We start from the raw sequence: 21,356 nt of genomic DNA on the forward strand, positions 1-21,356 counted from the left end.
GTCGGAGCCCCTACACCCGGCGCCGGCGCGCAGCGTGCCGGGAGTTGCAGTCCTCGCGAGGCAGATTCCGCCGCGTCCCTGCTTGGGGGAGGAGGTTGGAGAGCCGCCCTACCGGTCTTTGAATTTTGCCGCGAAAAGCGCGCGTGGCGGCCCCCGGCTCCGCCCCCCGCAGGACGCGGCGCCGCGTCACCCTGGTAACCGCCTCTCAGCCGCCGCTGATTGGGCTGGGCCGCGGGGGGCGGGCGGGGGACGGGACGCGGGGGCTGCAGCCGGCGCTCGCGCCTGTCAGTCGGGCCGGAGCGGAGCAGCGGGCAGGACTGCTGGGCCGGCGGCTCCGCGGAGAGGCTGCGCGCGCCGGCCGGGGAAGGCAGACAACCGGGCCCGCCGCCTGTGGGACGCGGCGCGCGGCACCCGGGTCTGAGACGAGGCGAGGCGCCGGCGCGCGCCAGGCGGCGCGAGGCTGCGGCCCCGGGAGCTCCCGCGCGCCGCCCGGGGCCATGGGCGCGTGAGAGCCCAGCGCGCGCGGCCCCTGCTGCGGCTCGCGAGCTCGCACACCCGGTGCACAGTCCCCCGGGCCGTCCCCGTGTCCGCCCTGCGCCACTGGGATCGGCTGTTTCTCAGCACCGAGGCCCCCGAGGCTGCATCCGAGCTTGCGTCGCCCGCTGCCGCCGCCGCTGCTCGCCGGCTTCCCCTCCCCCAACACCCGGGGCTCAGTGCAGGAGGAGGAGGGGCCGGTGCATTCTCGCCGCTGCTCTTTGCAACCTGCGGGGCCCGGTGTATGTCCGGCGAGGAGCCGGGGCCGCTGCGGGTGCGTGCAACCCCTGGAGGAGACATTCCCCCCACCTCGGGGCGAACGGGGCTGCAAGCCGCGGGCGGGCGGGCGAGCGAGAGGAAGCAACAAAGAGAGGCTGCAGCTGGGGCTGGCGAAAGGGGCCGCGGCCGCCGGGCTGCCAGCGCGGGCGGAGAGGGCGCCCTGGGAGCGGCGCGGGCCGAGCTGCAGCCTTGAGCGGGGCCCCGAGGGGAGGCGCAGCGCCGCCCGCCGGACGCGGCGATTACGGGCCCCGGCGAGGATGCGTCGCCTGAGCGCCCGCGCGGCCCCTGTCCGGGGCGGGCGTGACCCCCGCTGAGCGGAGCCCCCCCCTCCCCCACCCGACTTCGGACGGCCGGGGCTGGCGCCCGGATAGCCCTCACCGACAGAGCCCCTTCCCACCCGGAGAGAGGCATCGGCCCCCAAGGCGGGCTTCCTCAGGCAGCCTCTGCCACTCCTGCATGGCTGCGACCCGCCGAGCGGAGCGTCGTGGTAGCTGAGACCTGGTGCCCTTCGACGGCCTGGCTGATCCGGTGAGTTGTGCGGGGCGGGGTTCTGCGCTGGAGCTGGGGGCACCCTCTGGGGTCCGGGCAGCCGGGATTGGACAGAAGGGGTCCTAGGCTGTTGGGGGTCCTGAAGCAGCGATAACCCTTGCCTTCCCCGTTTCTCCCTCCGAACACAACTTGTTCAGACCAGCCAGCCGACGGGAGTGGAGGCTGGGGGCCCGTTCGGATTCCGCGGGGCCCTGGGCGGGTTGGTTGCCAGAGAGGAAAGGTCACCCCACCCGTAAAGCTAACAAAGATAGCGGCTCTGTCATCCGAAAATTCCCCGGGAACTCCAGTGTCTTGGAAGGGCTGGGGGGTGGGGGGCACCCCGGATGGGAAAACGTTGAGGGTCTCCCGAGCAGCGTCTGAGATCTTCAAGGGAAATCACCTCGGGGGGGGGGGGGGGGGGGGGCCCGCAGCGCAGGTGGCCGCGTTCGGGGGGGGTAGCCGAGGGGGGGGGGGGGTTTGGGGGTTCCAGAAACGCAGGTGGCCACGTTTGAGGCTTGTGCCCCGTGGGGCTAGACCTTAGCAGAGCCCTCGTTCAAATCACGTTCCCACAAATAACTCGCAGGGACGGTAGGTTCCCCAGTAGGGGCACGACGTGACGTGACGTCAAGGCTCAGTTTCTGATGTCACCGGGGTTGCCGTGGCAACACCACTTGCCTTGACCCAAGGCCAGAGGGGCCAGGGTCGTGGTAACCAGGGGATGCCTTTGCGTAATGGAGGGGTGAAGGCAGACTCCCCCCACCCCCATCATTGCAGTCCTCTGACCTAAATCCTTAGCGCCCCATGAGGTGGGGAGGGAGGCAGTGCCAGCTGTCCCTGTTGATGCTCCTCCCCCCAAGGACAGGTGTTCAGAGCTTTGCCCATGTAGCCTGGCAGTGCCTGGGGGCTCAGGCCTCCCAGACAGAGCAACTTTCTGTTTTGAAAAGAGATGCTGTAGAAGAGACCTCTCTGAACCCCACCGTGTACCCAGCCGGCAGGCTGAAGTTCCCAGGGTCCCCAGAGAGGTGTGGGTCTCCGGCCCTCCAACAGGCTACTTCTGCCTGGGAAAATGTGGGTGCCCCTCCCCGAGCCAGGGAAGGTGCAGAGGAGCTGCTGCCTGCTGCACCCTCTAGTCCAGGGGCTCCTCATGCTGTTCTATCCCAAGGTGAGGGGCCTTGGCCAACCTGGAACTCCTGACTGCCCCCTGCTCCTTCTGGTATTTGAGAGGATTTCAACAAGCATATTGTGAGGCTGCTTAAGTGAATGGCGGGCAAGTGAGGCCCATCAGTACCAAGGTCTGAATAAACTGTGTCTCTGCCAGGGCACCCCCCAACCGACACACACCCCAGTACTGGCCCTGTTCCCTGCAAAGGCCCAGAGAACTCCCAGCCAGCATCCTGCTGCTGGTTCTGGGATTCGTCTAGGTCCCTTCCAGCAATTACTGCCAGTGTCGGATGCTGGTGAAACTGCTGTGATCACATTTCTAGGAAAAGGTTCGAAAACTGTGTCATTGCTTCAGCAGCGTGGGGCGGGGTAAGAGCAGAGAAAGTGTGTGTTCGGGTCATTAGGAGAAGCCAGGCCCCAGTCTCCGCAGCGAGCATTTTCCCTGCTCTTCTACCAGGCTCTCTAGCTAGATTAACAGGTCAATAAATATCGGTGGAGCTGCTTTTGGGGGCTTGGCAGGGAGATGGTATTTCCAGCTGAAATGGTGTCGTTAAACACACAAGCTTCCAAGGACAGAGGAGCAACAGCAGATTGGGGGAGAGCTGGGAGAGGTGGGCAGAAGGGCTGTTTGCGCTGCCTCTCGAAGCTTCCCAGTTTAGAAACAAACTCGGAGTGCGCGCCAGAGATTCACAAACACAGGCAGTTGGAGGCCCTCCGCCGAGTATTTACACTTCCACAGCCAAGGCAGAGGGAAAGGCTGTCAGAATTGGGCAATTCCTTCTGTTCCCTTCCCTCATCTCCCTAGGCTTGGCAATCAGCGTGCCAGACGATGAGCAGGAGGGAGTGCCAGCTTTCTCAGCATCTCCCTGTATGCCAGGCGTTTTACACGATCTCAGTTACTCCTTGGAGCGGCTCATATGCTGTGGCCCATTTTATAGATAAATAAACTGAGGCTTAAACAGAGGAAGTGATGGGCTACAGGTGATCAGCCAGGCAGCTGCAGAGGTTCGGCCCTGAATTGCCCTCCTGGCTCCAGAGTCTTTGGGTCTTACCACCTCCTCCCATGGGGCTGGGGGACACCCCTACTTATTGGACAGGGGTCCCTGCAGGCATCAGAGGCTATCAGCCATGGAGGGGGAGTCTGGCCCCACCAAGATGCTTTGTCCACACTGAAAGGCAGATTTGAATCCTCTTTTCCTATGACCTACAGGTCAGCATTGAGCAGAGTAACAACTTCCGCCCGGCCTTGTGGTCTGTCTGCTTCCCTCACCTCCAGGACTCCTTTCTCCAGCACTAGGGGAAGGAAGGTGTGGCTTGAAACTCACTCCTTGTCATCTGCCCTTCTGGGCTTGCTTGGAGGGAGGTGGTGAGGCTGCCGCTGGCCACCCCAGGGACCTTCTTGGGATGTAGACGGGGCAAGGGCAGATTTTAGTAGATGAGGTTCCTGACCCAGCCTGAGGGTTAGGAAGCCCTAGAGGCGAGGTGCCATATGAGTCACGAAGAGGACAAATAGGAATGTGCCAGACAGGAGTGAGAAGACTGTTCTGGGTGGCGGGAGTGGCCCCAGAGCAGCCAGTGATGTGTGTGGGCCCTCGTGCCTGATGGGGAAAGAGGAGCCTCAGGTGGATGGGGAAGGTTTAAGCAGGGCAGAGGATCCAGTGATCTCCCTTGACAAGGACAGTAACCCTGGACATCCCTTCCTGTAAGCGTGGAAGAGGTCACCTCAGTTCTGGGAGCAGTCTCCTCTCTCAAGGTTGGCCCTACCCCCACCCCCACTAATCCTTCTCACTTGTCTAATTCCTGTAAGCCGTCCATCCCTTGTCCCTTCTGAGCCTTAGGGCTGCTCTGGACTAAACCAGAACTGGGCTGGGCTGCTGAACCCCCTTGATGAGAAACTTGAGGTGCCCTGGTGATGGGCAGTGGCTCCTGATTAGGTGCCAGGCTCTGGCGTGGGTTGGGCCTGGATCGTACTCTCAGCCCACGGCTTGCAGGCTGTGTGACCTCGGGTGAGTACCTTTGCCTCTCTGAGCCTCAGTTTACTCATCTGTCAGAAGGAGCAACCATAGCACTCACTGCACAGGGTCTGGTGAGGATTCAGGGAGGGCCTAGCACAGCACTCAGTATACAGTAAGCACTCAATAAACGCAAGTTGTCATGGCTACTGTTAACCTCCTCCTCAGAAGGGAGCCCTGAATGACTCAGTCCCTTGGAGCCAAGGGTTGAAGACCCCATTTGCAGGGAGAGGCCGGAACCCTACCAGCTGCCTCTGCCAGGGGCTTCTCTGTCCACTGAAGCCCCCACCCATCCACCCGGTGAGCACTCGTGGCTCCTTTCTGAGCTTCTGCGGGGGCTGGGACTTGGCCGGGGGTCCCTCCCCAACCTCCCTCCGGCCCCCTCTGCCTTCCCATCCCTCACAAACCGGAGGAAGCCAGGGAAGCAGCTCATATTCATGAACCGTAATTCAATCAGGCGGCGATTCCTCTGGGCTGGGGGCGGGGGTGAGAACGAGGAGGCGCTCACAAAAGGGCCGCTTTATTACCTCCTGCGGGCCGGGAATTGCTGCTCTCCCCCAGCAGCGGCCGGAGCCGCCTTTATTGTGTTAACCCATTTGCGTGTCAAGAGCTATTGTGCGCTTTCTCTGCCTGTGCGTTGCGGGCCGCGGGAGGAGGGCTGCGGTGCCGGCCGGTCACCTCCGCGGGCGCCGCCCGCCGCCCTGATTGGTTGCTAAGTGATTTGCATCCAAGGTAATCACTTTTATCTCAGAAGGATGTCGACTATAATTATAAGCTACTGACATCTTTTGAAATCTGCCTAATGACTATTTTAGTCTGCACGGGCTGGATGTGGGGAGGGGGATTCTGGAGAGAGTGGAGGCTGGGAAGAGGGATGGATTCCTTCCACCTGGACCCCTGATTGCTTAGTTGAGAAATATCTGAGTACCTACTGCATGCGTCAAACAAAAGATGGGGTCTCTGTGATGGGGGGCTTGCATTCCTGTGGGCAGAGTTAGTGCCACTTCAGAGTTAGGGAAACGGAGGCCCTGGGGAAGGGGCGACCTGCCCAGACCACACAGCCAATATGCAACCGCCATCTGGGTCTCTCTGACCCCAAACTCATGCCCTGGCCACTCCAGTGGCCACAGTCAGGAATCATGTAATCATGCCTGGATACAGGTCACCAGTCTAGTACCTTCTAGAGTCTACATCCTAATCCTAAGAAATACACGTGCTGATACCATCCCCATTTTGCAGAGAAGCAGGGGCCCAGAGAAGGTATTACACTTTGCTGCCAGAGGTCACACAGCCAGGGAGTGGCAGAAGTATGAGATTCCTTGGCAGCCAGAGATGGGAAGGCAGAGGCAGGGTTCCAGCTTCCCTCCTCTTCCCAGCCCCTCGTGGTTCCATTCGGTAAAGCCAGGCATTAGGGAAAGACTGAGCGAGGACACTCTGTCGCCTCCGTCCCAGGGGCTAAGTGATAAGGAATCAGACGGCCCACAGCCTCTAGAGGGAGTAAGATGAGTCTGCAGTTAACTTGAATTCTAGACGGGGCCAGAGCAGGGCTGGAGGAGGGAAAACCTGCAGCTGGTCCTGGAGGGCTTCCTGACAAAGGGGGCTGTGCTCTGTGCCCTGAGGACTGAGTGGCTCTGCCTAGCATTCAGTAAATGGGGGTGTCTCCGGCAGATGGAGTTTGGAGACCCGGGAGCATGAGCAGGAGTGGCAGGGGGAGCTTACGAGATGGTGGAGGTGAAAGGGAGATAAACTAGGAGGGTGTGCAGGGGCATTGGGTGCTGAGCTAAGGGTGCCATGAGGCCCAGAGAAAGAGGAGGCCAGTGAAGGCATCTGAGAGGCAGGGGCCAGGTAAGATCCCGGTGCCTTAGAGGCCAGCAGAGAGCTTGGGAGTTGCACACCTGGGCTGAAACCCAGTGAGAGAGAGCTCCTGCACTCCCACTGGCTGTGTCCTCAGAGAAATCATTTTACCCCTCTGGGCCTCAGTTTCCTCTTTTGTTCAGGAGAGTCACAACAGCTTTCTCATGGGCTTGTGGGTGGGGTGAGCTTGCATGTGCAGAGTGCTGCCGGGGTTTAGCTGAGCTGAGCCCCTCAGAGCTGGGTGGGCTGGGCTTGAGTACAGGCCAGGGCCAGTCCTGGCCCCACAGCAAGCCAGCGTCCCAGCCACAGCAGCTGTTTGGGGCCCTGGGAGCCCCTGCTATTGTGCATAGGGCACAGGGGACAAAGGCCTGGGAGGTCAGGGGGTGAGGCTGAGACTGGCTGTGAACAGGCTCCCGGGGATGGGGACTTAATGACGCAGAACTTAATGACCCAGAGTCTGTGGGGAGGGGGGCCTCCCTTGGAGGAGGAGGGAGGTCCAGCCACCAGCTGTCTGCTCCAGGATTCGCTGCCAGGGCATGGGCAGCTGCCTCACAGAGTCCAGGCCTGAGCTTGGCACTGGGGGAGGCAGAGGTGGCAGGGCCTCCCGGCATGAAGCCCCCAGGCCTGAATGCAGAGCTTGGCCCTGCCCCTCGACATCTGCAGATCTCCGTCTCTTCATCTGTGATGGGCCAAGGGACCACCTTAGAGGGCAGCTGTGAGACTTGGCAGTAACTGATAGCCAATGGGCAGTAAACAGGAACTGCTATTTTTGCTCTTTATCCATCCGTTCATTCAGAGAGCTTCACTGCTCCAGGCCAGGCTCCCTGCCAGGTGCTGGGGACATGAAGATGAACAAGCCCCAGTTGCCCTGAAAGGTGGCGTGTACCGAGGGAGAGGCCTCGAGCACACGAGCTCAGCCACCCAACAAGTGCATGCGGGTTAATCGCCACAATGGAGGAATTCACAGTGTGTGGGCACTGTGCCAGGGGCAGGGGGCACAGCAGTGAACAAGCCAGATGTGGGCCCTGCCCTGGGCCACCTCCAGTCTCTTAAAGGAAATCAGAGGTGGAAACAATTACTTCTGGCTGGAGTAGCCAGGGAGGGCTCCCTGGAGGAGGTGGCACTTGTAATTGAACACTTTCGCCTATTATGAGAATCACAGGACACTGGTATCTGCTGTGTGCCAGACTGAGCTTCCTGCTTTGGCATTTTGTTCTCTCATTTAATCCTCATATCTCTCTCTGAAAGGTGTTTTTATCCCTGTCATGTGAATGAAGAAACTTAGCCTTGACGATGTAAAGCAGCAGCCCTGGGCCACATGGCAGGCCCACAGAACCCCCTTCATTATCCACACAAGCTTTTGCCTCTTCACTGCCTGTAAGGGTATTGGGCATGGTAGAATCCTTGGGCAGGGGCCGAGGGGACCCTGTTCTGGGCCAGCTGTCTCCTTTATGAGCTTCATAACCTTCAGCAGGTCACCTTCCCCCACCCCTCCCAACCCAGACTCAGCCGCGTCCTTCATAAATGTCAAGGATGGCAAATCTGTGGCAGGCCTGGCTTGCCTTACACCGCTGTGCCCTTGGCAGACATTGCCAATCAATTGCTGCCCTCTTCCCCTGCTGAGTTCTTCCCCTGACCTTGGGTTCCTTCCAGGGCTCTGGGCAGGCAGCGCCAATCAATCAGCAGGGCCTGTGAGCTGAAACCAGTTGCCTGCCTGGCCTCAATGAGCTCAGGGTGCCTCTGGTCCATCTCCATGTGGCTCAGAGGACCGGGGGGACAGCGAGGGATTCTGGGGTATCTCTGTGTATTCAGGTTGTTCTTAAGCCCCAAGAGCCTTTTAGGTGGGAGGGTCTGTTACCCTCTTCTAACTCCCGCTTGTGTTCATCCGTGCAGGTTCTGAGCGCTGACAGTCTGGATGATAACAGCATATATTGAGTTCCTCCTGAGAGCTAAGTCCTTCCTGGGCACTCTCGCATTCATCATTCTGCAGAACACCTGCAGCAAGCCTCCCCGCATCTCCAGGGAAAATTCTTAACCCATTTTAGAGATGAGGGAACTGAGGCTTGGCTCAGCTAAGCAGAGTAGGGTCATACACTTGTTGGGTAGTCCAGCTGGCATTCAGACCCAGGTCTCAAAAGTTCACAGCCTGGGACAGGACTGTGGGTGGCAGGCAGACAGGGAAGCCCTCCCAGAAAAGATGTCATTTATTTGGAGGCTTTAAAGGCTGGTGGGCTTCTGACAGGCAGAGCCAGAAACGGTGAACTTCAGGGTGGAGGGAACAGCGTGAGAGGCAGCTCAGAGGCAGACAGAAGAGAGTGTTTACTAAGCGAGCAGTGTGTAGCCAGATGTGGCCAGAATGTGGAGAGAGAGGACTGTGGAAGGAGCCAGCGCTGGCCTTGATCTTTGGACTTTGCCTTCCCATAGTAGGGAGCTCTGGCAGCTGTTTGAGCAGAGTAACAGTGAGGTCCCATGTAAGAGTACTTATTCAACAGCTCTGTGAACCCCGGGTGAGGTTGCTTGAGGGGGGTTACCTTCAGTCTACTAGAAGCGTTGGCCTAGAACAGTGCCTAGTGCACAGTAGGTAGGCATCCAAGAAGTATTGATTGAATGAATAAATGAATGAATACTCCACGGACTGAAATGCTCCTGACCTCTCCAGGGGCCTAGCTGCAAGCTGGGGAGAGACCAGAGTCCCCCTCTCCAGGCAGAGTTGAACACCAGGCCTGGCAGTGAGGGGCAGAAGAGGGGGCCAGGCAGGTACCTGGGACAGGGTTTCCCTTTCACCCCTCCCCTACCCTGCTGCCTGTCCCCAGGACCCCTCCTAGACCTTCCTGCTGGGCTGTCTGCACCTTTCGAGCCATGCCTGGCGGGCAGTGTGGGCCCAGCGCTTGGGGGGATGAAAGATGAAGGTTCGTGACCATTTTTTAACTCAATAAAGGGAGAGACAAGCTGCAGGCTGCAGGCCGGAGATATAATTAGTTCACAGCAGTGGCGCTTTCTTGATTTAGCTTCTGAGAGAACAAGACAAGGATGTTATACCCAATTAGCAGTAACATCCAGTCGGAGCCTCAATAGGTGAGATAACAAGCTATTTTTATGACTTTTCTTTCCCAGCTTGGAGGGAGCGGGGGAAGGGGGTATCAGGGCCTTATTTCTTTTCATCAGGGAACAATTATTAGCAATCTCAGGATTTCCCAATGCCAAATGATGCATTTGTTAACCCAAACATGCAAGCATCCCAGGGTAGCAGCAGGGGTGGCAAGCTGGCATTTTGAGCCCGGGGCGGGTGGGAGGAGTGCAGTCCCCTAGCCTCCATTCTGGAAGCCCTCTGAAAATGTTCCCAAATGCATACAGCCCATTGGTTGGGCAGGAGAAGCACAGGCCCTTGAGATATTCTTAGTACCTGCCTTGATTTCCCTACCTGCTTTCAAAGGGACATAAGAAGGCCAGGTCAGTTTCCCTGGGGATGAGGAAGGAGCCAGTTTTGGCCCTTGGCAGCACTTCTTGGCACCACTGTAGATTCTTTCTGCCAACTAGGCCAGAGGTTCTGGCACTTCAGTCTTGAACCTGCCATTGCACTTTGCCCACCAAACCCCCATTACGGCTTGCCCCACCCAGCCACCCTCTCCTGTCCTGGGTCCCAGGCCCAGTCCCTGGCGGGGGCATACTGGTGATTAGCTCCTTTTTCTCCACCATCATTACCCTTGCAGTCAGGGCACCCAGCACTGGCCAAGTCCCTACTGGGCAGGGAAGCCCTGCCAAGCCCCACCCCAGCTGCCTGGCTGTGCTCCCACTCCTGGCGAAGGCTGGGGGATGCCCGGAGAGGGAGCTGGCAGGGCTGCCGTGACGCCCCATCAGCCCGGGCCCCAAGCCCAGAGCAGGGTCCTGGGCCTCCGCCCCTCCTGCTGAATTCTTGCCCCGCCCTATCCCGCGTCCTGTCTTCCTGTCAGTGTGGAGCTCCCCACTCCCGGTTCAGACAACTGACAAATCCAGCCATGCAAAGTGGGAGTTTAATTGCAAACAGTTTTTATGGATCATGGGCCCATCTGTGCCACCATATGCAAAAGAGAAAAAAAAAATCCCCCTTTTTTTTTCTCCCCACCCCACAAACTAACTCCAAAAGAAACAATTGCCAAGGTTTTTCTGGCTGGAACCAAGCACAGAGCTGCGACCCATCCCCAGGGACTTCCTGCAGGGTGGTCCTGGCAAGGCCAGATAGGGCAGAGATGAGAGGATCCCAGGGGACCCACCCAGAAGTTGAGATCTGACTGCAGAGAGGCTGGGACAGCCTCAGCAAACTGCTGGCAGCTCCTGAACCCACTGAGATCTCTCGCAGCTCTGGGCCTTGGCACGTGCCGTGCCACGGTTCAGGTACCAGGTCCTGGCCTTTTCCAGCTACCTGGCTGATGCTGTATGCATGGCCTGTGAGACAGGGCTTGGTGTGCAATGGGCACTGCACAGTGTTCGTGGAAACATGTGAAAGAGCCACGTCATGGGACCCCAAGGACGAGGCACCTCCTGTCCCCTTTCTACCCAAGAAACGCAACTCCAGGAGGATGGGGCTGACCAGGCCTCACAGACTCCCTTCTTCCCAGAGGTGCCTCTTGCCCTGGTGCCCAGCCTGGCTCTGCAGATGAATGCCACCCAAGATGGAAAGGACATTGGGCGCCAGCAGCCCGCCTCCTCGGGCCCTCAGATGAGGCTTCCCCCGGGGCCTGTGTGAGCTTCTGAGAGGACTCACCTGAAGCAACCTGCCAGGGTTCGATTCCTATGCCACCCCATCCCAGCTGGATCACTTTAGACTGTCGGTCCTCCCTCTCTGTGCCTCAGTTTCTCCCTCTGTAAAATGGGGGTGCTGGATGTAAAGTGCTTCTCTGCTTGTTATCTCTCTTCCCTTATGAGGTGGGGGTAGGGATCCTTTGCTTTGCACACTAATGTCTTCCCAAGTTTCTAATCGGGACACCCAATGTTGAATGAATGAATGAACGAGTGAGTGAAGGAATGCATGAGGGAGGTATTTGGAGGACTTTCCAGAGAGGCAACGAGACACAGACACTTGGCTTGCCAGGAATTCAGGATTTGTATTCCCTTTCTCGTTGGCATCCGGAAACCACCCTGTGATCTATGGGAATGATGAACTCCATTCTACAGGTGGGGGAAACTGAGGCTCGGAGAGATTGAGGGACTCTCCCAAGGCAGCTGAAAAGAGGCCAGAGCTGGGACTGGAACCCTGGGCTGAGCAACTCCAGCTGGCCAAGTCCCTGCCCCTCGGGTGAGGAGAGTCTGGCCCAGAGCTTAGCCGAGGTTACACAGCAAGAAAATAGCAGCCAGCATTTGTGGGGTACTTCCTACCCCCATTTTACAGATGAGGAAACCGAGGTACTCCAGCCTTAGAGCCAGGCCAGCCAAGTCCTGCTTGCTCTTTCCTTCTCTCCCTCTCCCTCCCCTGGGTCTGCACCCTGTGGGTTCCCCGTGTGCCTTACCAACTGTGTGTGCCGGCAGCCAGGCCCGGAGCGGGGGTTCCAGTGCCCAAGGCTGGGCACCTTGCACAGCCCTCTTGCAGCAGGTAGCAGGGGAAAGTGGGACCCAGGAAACATCCCCCTTTCCTGGGACCTAGGTGAGACCAGGCCAGGCACCAGGCAGCCCATTCCCCGCCTGTAGTGATCACCAGCTCCCATTGTAATCATTAAAACTATTAGAAGGAAACGTTTGCTTGAAGCAAATGTCAGGCGCCGAGTTGTGCTTTGTAAACGCTCACAATTAATGCCAATCAGGCCCGGAAAAAAGCCGGCCCGGAATCCTGTCTGTTTCGTCTCATTTGTCAGCTGGTGCTGCTCCATGTTGCACATTTTCATACAATTGCTATAAACATAAAAGGGAAACTCCACAGTGTTCCCGGGCGCCCGGATGGTGCGCGCCGGCTTAATTACTTGGTATTCTGCTGTTCACTTGGCCGCCCTGAGCTGGTGGGAGGGAGAAAGGGGGACTTTGTGTGGCAGGGTGAGGGTTCCTGGGGGTCAGCCAGGGAGATGGGTCAGGCTGCTGGCCTGGGCCTCCTGCCCCGTCCTCTGCAGGCCACGTGACCCACAAGCTGAGCTGGGGAACAAGAAAAAATTGCTTAAAAAAAAAAAAAAAAGTTGGCAAAACCTTCAAGTAGAAAAGGGGTTCAGAGTCCACCAGACTTGATTTCAAATCCCTATTCCTTCTCCTAGAATGATTCATCAGGTTTATGGTCCACCTCCTGCTTGCCAAGCACGGGGCCTCAGTTTTCCTCATCTGTGAGTTGAGGGTGACAGCCCAGCGGTCAGGATTTCAAGCCTGCTGGGGTCTGGGGGCATCATGGTTTGGTTTTGTTTTCCCATTTGGTTGCTACGCAGACCCTGTGAGGTTAAGCTGCCCCTCTTAGGAGAGTGTGAGGCCAGAGTCCCACAGCAGGAAGTGGTGGAACCAGAATTTGGCCCTGGATCACTGACTGTGGAGCCTGTAACTGTTGTATCATCCTCCCGCACCCACCCCGGGCAGCCGCGGGGCTGAGAAAAGATGTAATGTCTACAGGTCCCAGCACACAGTAGGTGTTTGGTAAACAGTGGCTGATGTCTGCCCACTGCCTGGAGATGGGTCAGGGACAGCAAGGGGCTCAGGCTTGGCCTGATGGTCAGAATCAACAGACGTAGACCTTGCTGGGTGGAGGGTGAGAATGGAGTGGTCTAGAAGCAGGTGCCGTTCCCCCTTCCCTCAGGGCCTGGGTCCTCTTGGCTTCCAGGGCAGGACTGAGGAGGGAGATGCTGAGAACATGCCTGGCCAGGCCGCAGGGGACTCCCCCCCCCCCCCCCCCCCCCCCATCTACTCTTGCCTTGCACCTGGCTCTGAGGTGCTGGGTGTGGTTGCGCACCAGGCCCCACGTTGTCTCACGAGACCTCTGACAGACCAGAAAGTTGGGTGTGCTGTCATTATGGTCTCCATTGTACAGATGAGGAAGTGGAGGTCCAAGCTAACCCAAGGTGACTGGGCTGGGAGGTGGGGATGCTGGAGACGGCTCCTGCCCAGTTTCCTCGATCCCAAGCCTCTTGTGCCTTCTTAGCCCCCTCCCTGGAGAGACTGTACGCAGCCCTGCCACACCTTACACGCCCTCCTCAGGGCCCTTTTGAACTCTCCAACTCTATGGTCAGGGTCTTCTGAGGCCAGGCTGGGACACACCGGCCTTTGTGTGAGCTTGAGCCGGGCCGGGTGGCCAGCAGAGTGGGGAGAGGGCGGTGCAGCCTGGCCGGCCAGGGACAAATGCTCAGAGTGGGAATAGAGGCCCCTTTGTGTGCCTCTCGGAGGGGGAGGGGGTGCTGCCAGCTGCCACCCCGTGTGACTGTGGAGGCCTGAGCCCTCCACAGAGGTTTGGCCGACACCTCCAGGGGACTGGCCAGGGAGCCTGTCATCATCAGCTCTGCCTCCTTCTCTCACTATTTTGTGTCTTCCTCTTGTTTCCTGGGGGTCCTTGGCTGCTAGAGGAGCCACAGGCAGCCATTAACATGGATTGCTGTGGGCCTGCTGTGTGCCAGCCCTGAGCCTGGCACTCCACCCACCCTTCACCCTAGGGGCAGTAGTCTCATGTTTCAGAGGAAGACACTGAGGTTGAGGGAGGACAGGTGACTCGCCACGCTGGCACGTGGTCATGGGGTGGGGATGTGGCCGACTCCAAAGCTCTCTCTGTCTGTGGAGTTGCCCTTTGTGTCATGCCCCGGGGGTCCAGGTTTGCAACTCAGGGTGCTCATTCCCCAGGGTGGGCTGGGGGAAGAGCAGAGATAGGTGCTGGGGACAGGGCCTCCAGGTCTACCCCACCACCAAAGTCCTGGGCGGAAACCAGCAGGAAGTCTTCAGGTGTGTCTGTTCCCTGGGTGGACACTGAATGTCCGTCCCGTCCCTCAGTCGTGGCCAGACTCTGGGCTGGTGGCTGCAGGGCGTTCATGAACAAGCCCAGGGCCCTGTTGAGGGCTACCATACCTGTTCACCCTGCTCCGAGCCTCGATCTCCTTAACTGGGAAATGGAAATGAAAGAGAACCCGCCCCAGGGGAACTTGGGGAGGTAGTGCCAGGACCTGGGTAAAGTGCTAAGCTTGGTACCTGAGCACACTCGGCCCGCACACGCGTAGGCTGGGATTTCCCAGCATTCCTGCTGCCTCCTGGGATGGGGAGAATGTGAGCTACAGCAGTGGGTGGGTGGTGGGTGTTGAAGTCCCTCTCAGGAGCATAAGCATGCACCAGGGACTGTCCCACTGGGTCCCTGCCACAGCCCACTTTACATGTAAACAATGTGAGGATCAGAGCTAAGGTGACTCATCAGGGATCCCAGGGTCCCAAAGAGACAACACGGGGATTGTGGCTTCTGGTAAGGCCCAGCCCTTAGTCTCTTCCTAATCCCCACTTAGCCTAGTCGGTAGCAGTCCACTGTAGACACGGAGTCCCTTTTATATGAACCCAGCCCTGTGGGAGAGCAGAGCCACACAGGATGAAGGCCACTTGGCCTCCTGCAGCATATTCCAGCCACCTGGGATGAGCTTGCACCTGCCAAGCGGTGCCTTCCTCTGTGCCTTTGCTCAGGCTAGGGCATCTGCCAGGTGTACCCTCACCGTCCCTTGCCCCAGCACACACACGTTCACGTACCCACATGTGTGCCTTCTCTGCAGGGCTAAGGGTCTGGTACCTGCTCACCTCCAGAGCCCCACCCAAGCCCTTTTCACCTCTCTCCCACCTCTTCGTGCACAGTGTGGCACATGGTAGGCATTCAGTGAAGTCGGAACCAAAGATCCAGTCCAGCCCTCAGAGACCTGGTTCCCACCTAGCAGGAGAGACAGACATAAACAGGTCAGTGACAGGGCTACACGTCCAAGGATGGAGTCAAGTGTGGGATGCCCACAGAGCAGGGAGTTCGCTTCTCGTCTCTAAGACTAACCGAACCTCTACTACGCTCCTGAAAACTCTGCCATCTCCTTTCAGTCCTCCCAGGACAAGGCAGTGGGGTTACAGGTGAAAAAAGAGGCGCAGACAGCCAGGTACTGACAGGTTGCATGGCTGCCCAGGGCACCTTGGCCATTCCAGCTCCAAAGCCCCACGCCTTCTCCAGGGTGGAAAACTCAGGTACCTGGGGACCACACAGGTAACGTGAGGAGCAGAGCCACTGCAGCCACCCTCAGGACACATCAGCCAGGGGTTCCAGCACTGCCAGGTTTGGGATTTTCCCCCAAAAGAACACAGACAATAAGAATTTTAGGTAGACTTCTAGTTTTTATTTTTCTTTTGGACATTGGCAAACACATCACAAGTGTTTTACTGCAGCGAACAGGGCAAAGAGAAAAGGTGTGGGCAGATTTGCGCCCTTTAATGACCCTGTATTGTCTGGGTGAGGGGCATGCTGGGGGGTCTCAGGATGGCTTGCCTTCCCCATCCCCAGCCAGCAAGAGCCCCTGGAACCCAGTGGCATCTCCCCGAGTCCCTCAAGACACCCCCAGCCACCGCCTTCGCTCCCAGAGGCAGGAGGCAGGGCACGAGCCCCACGAGGGCACCACCCAAATAGCTATAATCAGCAGCCTCGCCAAGACTTCAAACTCACCCAATTATCCTGCGAGGGAAAAAAAACACAAAATGAAAACAAATTAACATGTTTGCATAGAAGCCGCTGCAGCAACACACACAGACGCGCGCACGCATGCACATGCTGGCACATGCCCCAGCAAGGCTGGGAGACGCCGATGCAACCTCCGCTCCCTAGGCCTGACACCCACCTGGACCAAAATGCGGGAGCAGGCCTAGCGGCCAGCTTGTCCCCAAACCTGACTGGGCACTGACTCCCTCTACCAGCTTTCAATTCATTGTGTGCCAAAATTCCACTGCACCGATCTGTGAGGTAGGTATATTGTGAGCCCCTTTCTACAGATGGGACAGCTGAAACACAGAGAGGTTAGTTGCCCTGCCTGAGACTGCACAGCTAGCACGTAGGGGAGCCAGCTGGGGATTGAACCCAGACAGGCCACTTCCAAAGTCCCTACATGACCACTGCACCTTCTCTGTGGCTCCTTCTTGCCTGTGGGTGGTGTGCCAAGGCCTCAGTCTGCCTTTGAGGCCCCCCCAACCCCTCCAGCCTGCGTCCACTCTTCCCTGGCCCACGCCACCCAAACAGCCCACTCTTACCCTACTGGCTGGCTCTCCTCAGGGTGAGGGCCTGTTGGTGTGATGATGATTACTATGGAGCCAGGTGAATGTGGATTCAAATCCCTGCTCCACCAGTTTCTTACCAGATGGCTTTGGGCATGTAGCTTTGCTTCTCTGTGCCTCAGTTTCCCCCCCCCCCAACTAAAATGGGATAACCAAGGAGGTGAGGAAGATTCTGCAGGTGAGTGGTGCCTGCAAGGTAATACCTCTGGCACCTGCCCAGGGGTGGGAGGGTTCCTCCAGCCCACACCATTCATTTAGTGCCACAAGGCCCACCTCATCAGACTCACTGAACCCCTGTTGGTGCCATTGGGCTCCATGCCAGGCACCGCACTTGCCCTCGGGACACACAGACAAGGAACTCAGATTCTCCTTTTTCTGGGAAGCAGCCTGTCTTTGGAAGGACCTCTTCTCTGGGCCCCCTGAAGCTCTTCTGACCCGGGATTGGGGTTGCGTGGGCCTGTGTCTGATCATCTTGGCCGTGTTTGGTTTTTCTCTGGGCTCCTGCAGCCTGGCACACCACAGGTGCTCAGGCAGGGTTTGGTGACTGCACTCGTTGGAGCATCTCCTCTCACTCTCAAGGCACATTTGGGGCCTTGTCCCTGGTATTAAAGGATAAACTGCTGGAAGGAATTGGGGTTTAGGTCCTGGGGTTCAAGGATCCCTGGCCTCCTCCCCTGCTGCTGTGTGACCGCGGGCAAATCGCTTCACCCCTCTGAGCCCGTCACTCATCTCCTGGGGTGAGAGCTGGGCGGGCAGTTCACGAGTGCTACACTGCACGTGTTCGTCATCGCTTCATCCTCACGACGGCTGGTGAGGAAAGTGTGGTTTATACTTCCATGATTCATATGGAGAGACTGAGTCCCCAAGGGACTTGGTGGCTTACTCAAGACCGCCCTGCTAGTGAAGAGCAGAGCCAGGGTTCAAACTGAGTTCTGGGTTTTTGCCTTAGCTGAGGTGCTGTTTCCCCCTTCCTAGACACTGTCAGGAGCCAGAGGGGCAGTGCCTTGTGGGTCTGGAGAATGAGGGCTACTAGGATGCTGTGGTGGTGGCGGGAGGGGTAGCTTAACTGGCTGCACGATCACCCTTTTGGCATGCTGGGGAGGTGACCCAGTGCCTATCCCAGGAGCAGCTGGTCCTGTGGGACACTGGGTGCCCACTCGGAATCTAGCCCTCCCACAGCACAGCCATGCCAAGGGCTTTAGAGTCCAGCAGACCTAGTTCGCATCCTGACCCCACTAGGTGCAAATCCTGTTCCTCTCGGAGCCTGTGCTCCTGCTGGAGAATGGGAGGTGTGGATGTATTCACACTCAAGAGAAGGGCTTCCAGCTGCATGTGAGCTGAGGCGTGGCACCTGGCACACAGTTGCTGCTCAGTGAAGCCACCCCCTGCCCAGACCTCCTGCAGGAGAGGCCTCTCCCTTATCCATGGAGCCCTGGAGCCTCCATGACACACAGGCTGGGGGTGGGGCTTGTGTTGCCTGGTGGGTGACGCTGGGCCCAGAGGAGGCTCTTGCCCCCTCGCTGCTAGCCCTGCCCCTCTGGTCTCTGAGGCCTGGGTGTTCTGGGTGTGTGGAGGGGTTTGTTGGGTTGAGGTGGCAAACTGCAGGGAAAAGAGGGAGGCGAGACCCTGGAATGTGAACCTGGACCCTGCAGGGAGTGTGGGAAATAAAGGTCCCAGCCCAGCTCTCTGTCTGTTCAGGTGGGATTTATTGAGCATCTACTGGCCTTGGAGCAGAGAGAGACCAGAGGGGGGTCTGTGAGGCCTGAGGCCCGGCCTTCTCACTGCTGTACACCCTGGGCAAGCCACACAGTCTGGACACAGCCTTCCCACGCAGGGCTGTGGTCACATCACAGTACGAGGACGTTTGTTACTCGGTGGTTGAGAGTGCAGGTCTAGAGCCCCCCACCAACCCCTGGGGGTAGGGCAAGGGCCACGTCCAGTGGTCATCGTGAAGCTGTGTACAACCCCCTCACACCTACGCTTCTGAGGCTCTGAGTACAGAGGCTGAGGGCCGGGTGGGAGGAGCTTCTTTCCCCCTCATTACAAAAATCATGTTCATCTTTTAGTATTTGGAAATAAGTCTGACAAAGAAAATAAAATTCAGCCGACATCTAACTGCCCAGAACTAACACTTGGTCCCATGTGGGAACATTCTGCCCAGCTGCTTGGCATTCGGGGAGTGTCTGGCCCCAGGAAGGGCCGCTCTGTGCTAAGCCTATCCTGGGCTACTGGGCGTCACCTGCCCGCCCGCCTGCCCAGCAGCCCATTGTCTGGCATGTGGGGGCGCGGAGCAGCCGTTGTTCTGCGCACATCTGATCCTGTCTTTTCCACATCAGATCATTTGTAACCGTCACCAGGCAATCGGGTCCATTGCTGATTCCATCTCGGCTTTGTGCTGTCACAGCCGTTTTTCTGCACCGGGCTGATTTTGAAAGGAGACCCATCCTCTGGGCCCACTTTTCACAAGGAGGGGAGGTGGGTGGGGGGAGCTGTGTGTGTGTGTGTGTGTGTGTGTATATGCATGCAGGACACGTTCCCCACACACATGTATATACACACATACACACACATTCCACTGCTACATCTCATCACCTAGAGTAGAATTTGGAATAAGGTAGATGGATAAGGGCCTCAGGCCAGGCCTGTCATCCCCACCTCTGTCCCTGACCACCTGCCACAGAGTGCCTGCTGTGTGCCCCATCGTGCAGACACAGTAGAACCTGCACTCTGGTGGAAGAGACAGACACCACTCATCAAGATAATTTCGGAGCAGTCATGACAGTGAAGGAACTGCTGTGGTGACGGGACAGTGGCTGGGGCAGAAGGTTGCCAGCTTGACCAGGTGGTCAAGGAGGGTCTCTCAGAGGAGGTGATGTTTGAGCTGAGGTGTGAATGGGAAATGGAGCTGGCATGGAGAGTGGGGGAGGGGTGTGCACTGGGGACAGTGTGGTGTTGCACTGTCCACAGGTGGCATTGAGCGTTTGCAGTGAGGCAAGTCTGAACTGAACTGAGATGTCCTATTGGCGTAAAATCCATCCCAGGTTTCAAAGACTTAGAATAAAAACAAGAACATAAAATATCTCAGGAATTAATTTTAATGTTGATTACACACTGAAGTGATACTATTTTGGATCTATTGGGTGAAATAAAATATATTATTAAATTTAATTTCCTCTGTTACTGCTAGAAAATTTACAAGTACATATGAGGCTCCCGTTATTACATATTTCTATCAGACAGCAGTGGCGTAGGGTATTTAGGTAGAGGCAAAACCGTAAGTGCAAAGGCCCTGGGGTGGGGCCAGTGTTGGCCTGTGAGAGGACCAGAAAGAAAGCCAGTGTGTCTGAGCAGGATCAGCACGGGACAGGGACAGTGCAGATAGATATTGGGAAAGGGATTCACACAGTTCCTTCAAGGATATTATTAGAAATGCCACGGAAGACTGGCGGAATGGCTCATACCTATAATTCCAGCACTTAGGGAGGCTGGGGTAAGAAGCTTGCTTAAGGCCAGGAATTCGAGACCAGTTTGGGCAACATAGCGAGATCCCATGTCTACAAAAAATAATAATGAGCTGGGTGGGGTGGTGCAAGACTGTAGTCCCAGCTGCTTGAGAGGCTGAGGCAGGAGGATCACTTGAGCCCAGGAGTGAGCTGCAGTGAGCCATGATCATGCCACCGTACCCCAGCCTGGGGGACAGGGCAAGACCCCGTCTCTAAAAAAGAAACAAAATGCCACGGCAGTGAGCTCTAAGCAGGAGAGATGTGTGCTACACACAGAAAGGCTTGGTCTGGCTCCCATGGGGTGGAGATTGGTGGCAGGGGGGCAATAGGGCACAGGGACGGGCAGGAATCTGTTGTAGAAGAGTCACTGCCGGGACCTGCTGGTGCATTGGCTTCACCGGATCTGGCTCTGCAGAAAGCTCACTGCTTCCTGTGGCTCCTGGATTTCCAAGCCGCTGGGGCTTCCTGTCTCTCCCCCGACCGGTCTCCACCTCCCCAGCAGCTGTTCCCTGTCATGTCAGTGCATTTACAGTGAGCGCCGGTCTCCTGTCTCCAGGTGGTCAGAGGTTGAAATCCCTTTTGAAAAGTTCTTTTTAAAAAAAGAAAAGAAAAAAAGAAGTGATGCTTGTTCATTGTGGAAAAATTAGAAATACAGAGAAGCACAAAGAAGAAAAAGAAAATTCCCCAGAGTTAACCATCAGCCGCTAGGCTATGACAGGGGGAGGGGGTTGAACCCAGGCGGTCTGGCTCCAGCACTTTCTAAATCAGAGTGCCTGTGGCCAGATGACATGGAGGGAGCTCCCTGACCGTAGGAGGAGTTAGAGACATGACGCCCCTCTACCCTCACTCACAGAAGAGGTGGAAAGCTGGAGACTAGACCACATATAGGTGGTGAGTGGCGTTTGACTCTTGGAGATTTAAATAAAACAAATATTGGGAGAGCTCATGAACTCTGGGATGTGGAGTGATGGTGCTGTCATTTGGGCCGAGTGTCCTGTCCTGTTTCCTAACCCCTGCCTCGAAGGCTCCGTTCATTTCTGCCCCAGCCTGACCCCCAGAAGCATCTGCTGATCTTAGCATTGGGCTAAAAGCTAAGGCCAGCCCCTGCCTGTCACTTTTGTCCACTCTCCTCCCCTGACCTGGGCCACTCTCATCTTTTAAACACTCTTGGGCCATTCTTGCACACGGACCCGGTCTTCTTGTGACCTGAATCCTCAACCCCGTCTGGCGCAGGCCAACCTCTTCCATGGGACTTTCTTGCCTGCTCCACCAACCAACCAGCCCC

The 21,356-nt window shown here is 57.5% G+C and overlaps 1 protein-coding gene across 1 annotated transcript in view; it reads left to right on the forward strand.

The window, feature by feature from the left end:
* The first annotated feature begins 287 nt into the window (after window positions 1-287).
* FAM222A (family with sequence similarity 222 member A) overlaps window positions 288-21,356 on the forward strand; it is a 55,283-nt gene continuing 34,214 nt past the window's right edge. Inside the window, exon 1 of the mRNA XM_023200521.3 lies at window positions 288-1,341. The gene's annotated coding sequence lies outside the window, so the exon portion shown is untranslated. The remainder of the gene's footprint in view (window positions 1,342-21,356) is intronic.

The sequence above is a fragment of the Piliocolobus tephrosceles genome, chromosome 10 (genome assembly GCF_002776525.5).
Source record: "Piliocolobus tephrosceles isolate RC106 chromosome 10, ASM277652v3, whole genome shotgun sequence".
Lineage (NCBI taxonomy): Eukaryota > Metazoa > Chordata > Mammalia > Primates > Cercopithecidae > Piliocolobus > Piliocolobus tephrosceles.